General features: G+C 40.3%; 1 non-coding gene across 1 annotated transcript; it reads right to left on the reverse strand.

The window, feature by feature from the left end:
- Positions 1-3,250: 3,250 nt before the first annotated feature.
- On the reverse strand, positions 3,251-3,358 carry LOC112712054 (small nucleolar RNA R71). The gene has a single exon (XR_003157665.1). It is a non-coding gene; the product is annotated as a small nucleolar RNA R71 (small nucleolar RNA).
- Between the last annotated feature and the right edge of the window lie 4,924 nt (positions 3,359-8,282).

An 8,282-nucleotide genomic window follows, 5' to 3' on the forward strand; every position in this document is an offset into this window, starting at 1 on the left:
ACAGAGTGGGCCCGGAAGTGGATTTTTATGTCTTTTACTCATCTCTGTACACCCTAGGCTACTAGTTTCTATAAGTAGGACCTTTTACTATTGTATTATAATCTTTTGATCACTTTAGATCTCTAGATCATCTTTGGACATCTAGTTCTTAGATCATTGGGAGGCTGGCCATTCGGCCATGCCTAGACCTTGTTCTTATGTATTTTCAACGGTGGAGTTTCTACACACCATAGATTAAGGTGTGGAGCTCTGCTGTACCTCGAGTATTAATGCAATTACTATTGTTCTTCTATTCAATTCTGCTTGTTCTTGTTCTAAGATATCACTTGTTCTTCAACTTGATGAATGTGATGATCCGTGACACTCATCATCATTCTCACCTATGAACGTGTGACTGACAACCACCTCCGTTCTACCTTCGATTGGGTGAATATCTCTTGGATTCCTGATACACGATGCATGGTTGATCGCCTGACAACCGAGTGCTCGCCTGACAAACGAGCCAGCCATTCCGTGAGATCAGAGTCTTCGTGGTATAGGCTAGAACTGATGGCGGCATTCAAGAGAATCCGGAAGGTCTAACCTTGTCTGTGGTATTCTGAGTAGGATTCAATGATTGAATGATTGTGACGTGCTTCAAACTCCTGAGGGCGGGGCGTTAGTGACAGACGCAAAAGAATCACTGGATTCTATTCCGGCCTGATTGAGAATCGACAGATGGATAGCGGTGCCGTGACAGGGTGCGTTGAACATTTCCACTGAGAGGATGGGAGGTAGCCACTGACAACGGTGAAACCCTTGCTTAAGCTTGCCATGGAAAGGAGTAAGAAGGATTGGATGAAGACAGTGGGAAAGCAGAGAGACGGAAGGGAAGGCATCTTCATACGCTTATCTGAAGTTCCTACCAATGAATTACATAAGTATCTCTATCTTTATCTTTATGTTTTATGCGTTTATCACCATACCCATTTGAGTTTGCCTGACTGAGATTTACAAGGTGACCATAGCTTGCTTCATACCAACAATCTTTGTGGGATCGACCCTTACTCGCGTAAGGTTTATTACTTGGACGACCCAGTACACTTGCTGGTTAGTTGTGCGAAGTTGTGTTTATGCCATGGTATTGAACACCAAGTTTTTGGTTTCATCACTGGGGATTATTTGAGTTGTGAAAAGTAGTGATCACAATTTCGTGCACCAAGTTTTTGGCGCCGTTGCCGGGGATTGCTGAGTTTGGACAACTGACGATTCATCTTGTTGCTTAGATTAGGTATTTTTTTTTCTTCAGAGTTCTTAAGAATGAATTCTAGTGTTTCAAGGTGATGTTCTTATCATCACCAAAGCTGATTGATCTTCATCAATTTAGCTCTGAATGCAATGTTCTGCTGAAGCTTGGCTGACCATGTCTAATTCCTTTAGACTGAAGCTTTAGACTAACATTGCATGATTCCTGGAATTCTCATTAAGAATTTGATACCTTTTTCCACTTTATTTTCGAAAAAAAAGCACAAAAAATTTACAAAATCATAAAATCCAAAAATATTTTGAGTCTAGTGTTCATTTAAAGTTTGGTGTCAATTGCATACATTCATTCATGTGTCTTAAGGATCTTCAAGTAATTCTTGATGATTTCTTACTCTGATCTTTGAATTCTTTTGACTTGAGTGTTTATGTGTCTCATATGCATTCTCATTAGTGTCAGTAGTATACAAACTGCTAAGTTTGGTGTCTTGCATGCATTGTTATTTGATTTTAGTTGCATTTGATTATTCTTCATTATTAAAAATCCAAAAATATTTTTAATTTGTGTCCTTCCAAGTCAATAATACAGAGAATTGAAGATTCAGAACATACTGCAGAGGAATTGCACAGAAAAAGCTGGGCGTTCAAAACGCCCAGTGAAGAAGGACAGACTGGCGTTTAAACGCCAGCCAGGGTACCTGGTTGGGCGTTTAACGCCCAAAAAGGTAGTGTTTTGGGCGTTAAACGCCAGAATGTGCACCATTCTGGGCGTTTAACGCCAGGATGGCACAAGAGGGAAGATTCTGTTTTCAATGCAATTTTTTTCAGGTTTTCAAAGTTTTTCAAAATCAAATCTTTTTCAACTCATATCTTTTCAATCAAATCTTTTTCAAAATCAATTTCTTTCCTTTTTCAAAGATACTTGCTATCAATTAATGATTTGATTCAACATTTCAAGCATGTTGCCTTTTCTGTTGAGGAAGGTTTAATGTTTGAATCATATCTTTTCTTGATAGCCAAGTCATTAATTTTAAAATCAAATCTTTTTAAAAATGTTTTTCAAATCATATCTTCTCAATCACATTTTTTTAAAACTAATCATATCTTCTTAACCACATCTTTTTCAAAATAGTTTTCAATCAAATCTTTTTGATTTCTAATTTCAAAATCCTTTTCAAAAATCACTTGATTTCTTTTCCACTCTTGGTTTTCGAAAATCAATTAAGTGTTTTTCAAAATGTTTTCAAAATCTTTTACTTAATTTTCGAAAATTACTTCCTCTCTTCTCACATCCTTCTATTTATGGACTAACACTATTCCTTAATGCAAAATTCGAACTCCATCTTCTTTGATAAGTTCGAATTTTCTACTTCTGCCTTCTATTTTTCTTTTCCTCTGACACCTCAAGGAATCTCTATACTGTGACATAGAGGATTCCACATTTTTTTGTTCTCTTCTCTTTCTTATGAGCAGGAGCAAGGACAAAAGCATTCTTGTTGAGGCTGACCCTGAACCTGAAAGGACCTTGAAGCGAAAACTAAGAGAAGCCAAGGCACAACTCTCTGTAGAAGACCTAACAGAAATCTTCAAAGAAGAAGAACCCATGGCAGCCGAAAACAACAACAATGCCAACAATGCAAGGAAGGTGCTGGGTGACTTTACTGCACCTACTCCCGACTTCTATGGGAGAAGCATCTCTATCCCTACCATTGGAGTAAACAACTTTGAGCTTAAGCCTCAATTAGTTTCTCTAATGCAACAGAATTGCAAGTTCCATGGACTTCCATTGGAAGATCCTCATCAGTTTTTGGCTGAATTCTTGCAAATCTGTGACACTGTCAAGACTAATGGGGTTGACCCGGAGGTCTACAGACTTATGCTATTCCCTTTTGCTGTAAGAGACAGAGCTAGGACATGGTTGGACTCTCAACCTAAAGAAAGCCTGGACTCTTGGGAAAATCTAGTCAATGCCTTCTTGGCAAAGTTCTTTCCACCTCAAAAATTGAGTAAGCTTAGAGTGGAAGTCCAAACCTTCAGACAGAAGGAAGGAGAATCCCTCTATGAAGCTTGGGAAAGATACAAACAATTAATCAGAAAGTGTCCATCTGATATGCTTTCTGAATGGAGCATCATAGGTATTTTCTATGATGGTCTCTCTGAACTATCCAAAATGTCTTTGGATAGCTCTGCTGGAGGCTCTCTTCATCTGAAGAAGACGCCTACAGAAGCTCAAGAGCTGATTGAAATGGTTGTAAATAACCAATTCATGTACACTTCTGAAAGGAATCCTGTGAACAATGGGACTAGTCAGAAGAAAGGAGTTCTTGAGATTGACACTCTGAATGCCATATTGGCTCAGAACAAAATATTGACTCAACAAGTCAATATGATTTCTCAAAGTCCGTCTGGAATGCAAAATGCACCAAGCAGTACTAAGGAAGCTTCATCTGAGGAAGAAGCTTATGATCCTGAGAACCCTTCAATGGAAGAGGTGAATTACATGGGAGAACCCTATGGAAACACCTATAATCCTTCATGGAGAAATCATCCAAATTTTTCATGGAAGGATCAACAGAGACCTCAACAAGGTTTCAACAACAATAATGGTGGAAGAAACAGGTTTAGCAATAGCAAGCCTTTTCCATCATCTTCTCAGCAACAGACAGAGAGTTCTAAGCAGAATACCTCTGACTTAGCAACCATGGTCTCTGATCTGATCAAAACCACTCAAAGTTTCATGACTGAAACAAGGTCCTCCATTAGAAACTTGGAGACACAAGTGGGTCAGCTGAGCAAGAAAATTACTGAACTCCCTCCTAGTACTCTCCAAGCAATACAGAAGAAAATCCAAAAGGAGAGTGCAAAGCCATCAACATGGCCGAATTTTGGGAGGAAGAAGAGGCAGTGAACGCCACTGAGGAAGACCTCAATGGACGTCCACTGACCTCCAATGAGTTCCCCAATTTGGAACCATGGGAATCTGAGGCTCAAAATGAGACCATAGAGATTCCATTGAACTTACTTCTGCCATTCATGAGCTCTGATGAGTATTCTTCCTCTGAAGAGGATGAGTATGTCACTGAAGAGCAAGTTGCTAAATACCTTGGAGCAATCATGAAGCTAAATGACAAGTTATTTGGAAATGAGACTTGGGAGGATGAACCCCCTTTGCTCACCAAAGAACTGGATGACTTGTCTAGGCAGGAACTGCCTCAAAAGAGACAGGACCCTGGGAAGTTTTCAATACCTTGTACCATAGGCACCATAACCTTCAAGAAGGCCTTGTGTGACTTAGGGTCAAGTGTAAACCTCATGCCTCTCTCTGTAATGGAGAAACTAGGGATCTTTGAGGTGCAAGCTGCAAAAATCTCACTAGAGATGGCAGACAATTCAAGAAAACAAGCCTATGGACTTGTAGAGGATGTTCTAGTAAAGGTTGAAGACCATTACATCCCTACTGATTTCATAGTCCTAGAGACTGGGAAGTGCATGGATGAATCCATCATCCTTGGCAGACCCTTCCTAGCCACAGCAAAGGCTGTGATTGATGTTGATAGAGGAGAGTTGATCATTCAAGTGAATGAAGAATCCTTGGTGTTTAAGGCTCAAGGATATCCCTCTATCATCATGGAGAGGAAGCATGAAGAGCTTTCTTCAAAACAGAGCCAAACAGAGCCCCCACAGTCAAACTCTAAGTTTGGTGTTGGGAGGCCACAACCAACTTCTAAGTTTGGTGTTGAACCCCCACATTCAAACTCTAAGTTTGGTGTTGGGAGGTTCCAACATAGCTCTGAGCATTTCTGAGGCTCCATGAGAGTCCTCTGTCAAGCTAATGACATTAAAGAAGCGCTTGTTGGGAGGCAACCCAATGTTTTATAATTAACTATTTTCTTTTGTTATTTTATGTTTTTTGTAGGTTGATGATCATGAGAAGTCACAAAATCAATGAAAAGAGCAAAAACAGAATGAAAAACAGGAAGAAAAACAGCACACCCTGGAGGACGCACCTACTGGCGTTTAAACGCCAGTAAGGTTAGCAGATGGGCGTTTAACGCCCAGTCTGGCACCATTCTGGGCATTTAACGCCAGAAAGGGGCACCAGACTGGCGTTAAACGCCAGAAAAGGGCAAGAAGCTGGCGTTAAACGCCAGAAATGGGCACCAGCCCGGCGTTTAACACCAGAAATGGCTAAAAATGCAATTTTGCTTGCCATTTGGTGCAGGGATGACTTTTCCTTGACACCTCAGGATCTGTGGACCCCACAGGATCCCCACCTACCCCACCACTCTCTCTCTTCTTCCCCCACTCACCAATCACCTCAACACCTCTTCCCCAAACACCCTTCACCTATCAAATCCCATCTTTCTCTTCACCACTCACATCCATCCTTCATAAAACCCCACCTACCCCACCATTCAAATTCAAACCACTTCCCCACCCAAACCCAAACCCATCTTCACTCCTTCATTTTCACACAACCTAAACACCACTTCTTCCCCTTTTTGGCCGAACCACAAAGCCATTCCCTTTCCCTTCATTTCTTCTTCTTCTACTCTCTTCTTTCTTCTTTTGCTCGAGGACGAGCAACAATTTATGTTTGGTGTGGTAAAAGCATTGCTTTTTGTTTTTCCATAACCATTTATGGCATCCAAAGCCGGAGAAACCTCTAGAAAGAGGAAAGGGAAGGCAAAAGCTTCCACCTCCGAGTCATGGGAGATGGAAAGATTCATCTCAAGGGTGCATCAAGATCACTTCTATGAAGTTGTGGCCTTGAAGAAGGTGATCCCCGAGGTCCCTTTTTCACTCAAAAAGAGTGAATATCCGGAGATCCGACATGAGATCCGAAGAAGAGGTTGGGAAGTTCTTACCAACCCCATTCAACAAGTCGGAATCTTAATGGTTCAAGAGTTCTATGCCAATGCATGGATCACCAAGAATCATGATCAAAGTGTGAACCCGGATCCAAAGAATTGGCTTACTATGGTTCGGGGGAAATACTTGGATTTTAGTCCGGAAAGTGTAAGGTTGGCATTCAATTTGCCCATGATGCAAGGAGATGAACATCCTTACACTAGAAGGGTCAACTTTGATCAAAGGTTGGACCAAGTCCTCACAGTCATATGTGAAGAGGGCGCCCAATGGAAGAGAGATTCAAGAGGGAAGCCGGTTCAATTGAGAATGCATGACCTCAAGCCCGTAGCTAGAGGATGGTTGGAGTTTATCCAACGCTCAATCATTCCCACTAGCAACCGGTCTGAAGTTACCATAGACCGGGCTATCATGATTCATAGCATCATGATTGAAGAAGAAATAGAAGTTCATGAGGTTATAGCTCAAGAACTCTATAAGGTGGCGGACAAGTCCTCTACCTTGGCAAGGTTAGCCTTTCCTCATCTCATTTGTCACCTCTGTTATTCAGTTGGAGTTGACATAGAGGGAGACATCCCCATTGATGAGGACAAGCCCATCACTAAGAAGAGGATGGAGCACACAAGAGACCCCACTCATCATGAGATCCCTGAGATTCCTCAAGGGATGCACTTTCCTCCACAAAACTATTGGGAGCAACTAAACACCTCCCTAGGAGAATTGAGTTCCAACATGGGACAACTAAGGGTGGAGCATCAAGAACACTCCATCATCCTCCATGAAATTAGAGAAGATCAAAGAATCATGAGAGAGGAGCAACAAAGACAAGGAAGAGACATTGAGGAGCTCAAGCACTCCATAGGACCTTCAAGAGGAAGAAAGAGCCGCCATCACTAAGGTGGACCCGTTCCTTAATTTCCTTGTTCTTTACTTTTCCTGTTTTTCGAATTTTAGTGCTTATGTTTGTCTATGTTTGTGTCTTGTGATCATTAGTGTCTTAGTGTCTATGCCTTAAAGTTATGAATGTCCTATGAATCCATCACCTTTCTTAAATAAAAATAAAAAATTGTTCTTAATTGAAAAAAGAAAAAGAATTGCATGAATTTTGAATTTTATAACAGTTTAATTATTTTGATGTGGTGGCAATATTTTTGTCTTCTGAATGTATGCTTAAACAGTGCATATGTCTTTTGAATTTGTGGTTCATGAATGTTGGCTCTTGAAAGAATGATGAAAAAGGAGACATGTTACTGAGGATCTGAAAAATCATAAAAATGATTCTTGAAGCAAGAAAAAGCAGTGAATACAAAAAAAAAGAAGAAAATTTCGAAAAAAAGGGGAGAAAAGAAAACGAAAAAAGAAAAGAGAAAAAGGAAAATAAAGTTGTGATCCAAGGCAAAAAGAGTGTGCTTAAGAACCCTGGATACCTCTAATTGGGGACTCTAGCAAAGCTGAGTCACAATCTGAAAAGGTTCACCCAATTATGTGTTTGTGGCATGTATGTATCCGGTGGTAATACTGGAAAACAGAGTGCTTTGGGCCACGGCCAAGACTCAATAAATAGCTATGTTCAAGAATCATCATACTTAACTAGGAGAATCAATAACACTATCTGGATTATGAGTTCCTAGAGAAGCCAATCATTCTGAATTTCAAAGGATAGAGTGAGATGCCAAAACTATTCAGAGGCAAAAAGCTAAAAGCCCCGCTCATCTAATTAATACTGATCTTCATAGATGTTTTTGGAATTCATTGCATATTCTATTCTTTTTATCTTATTTGATTTTCAGTTGCTTGAGGACAAGCAACAATTTAAGTTTGGTGTTGTGATGAGCGGATAATTTATACGCTTTTTGGCATTGTTTTTAGTATGTTTTTAGTATGATCTAGTTAGTTTTTAGTATATTTTTATTAGTTTTTAGTTAAAATTCACTTTTCTGGACTTTACTATGAGTTTGTGTGTTTTTCTGTGATTTCAGGTATTTTCTGGCTGAAATTGAGGGACCTGAGCAAAAATCTGATTCAGAGACCAAAAAAGGACTGCAGATGCTGTTGGATTCTGACCTCCCTGCACTCGAAGTGGATTTTTTGGAGCTACAGAAGCCCAATTGGCGCGCTCTCAACGGCGTTGGAAAGTAGACATCCTGGGCTTTCCAGCAATATATGATAGT

Source organism: Arachis hypogaea, chromosome 1, assembly GCF_003086295.3.
Source record: "Arachis hypogaea cultivar Tifrunner chromosome 1, arahy.Tifrunner.gnm2.J5K5, whole genome shotgun sequence".
Taxonomy (NCBI): Eukaryota; Viridiplantae; Streptophyta; class Magnoliopsida; order Fabales; family Fabaceae; genus Arachis; species Arachis hypogaea.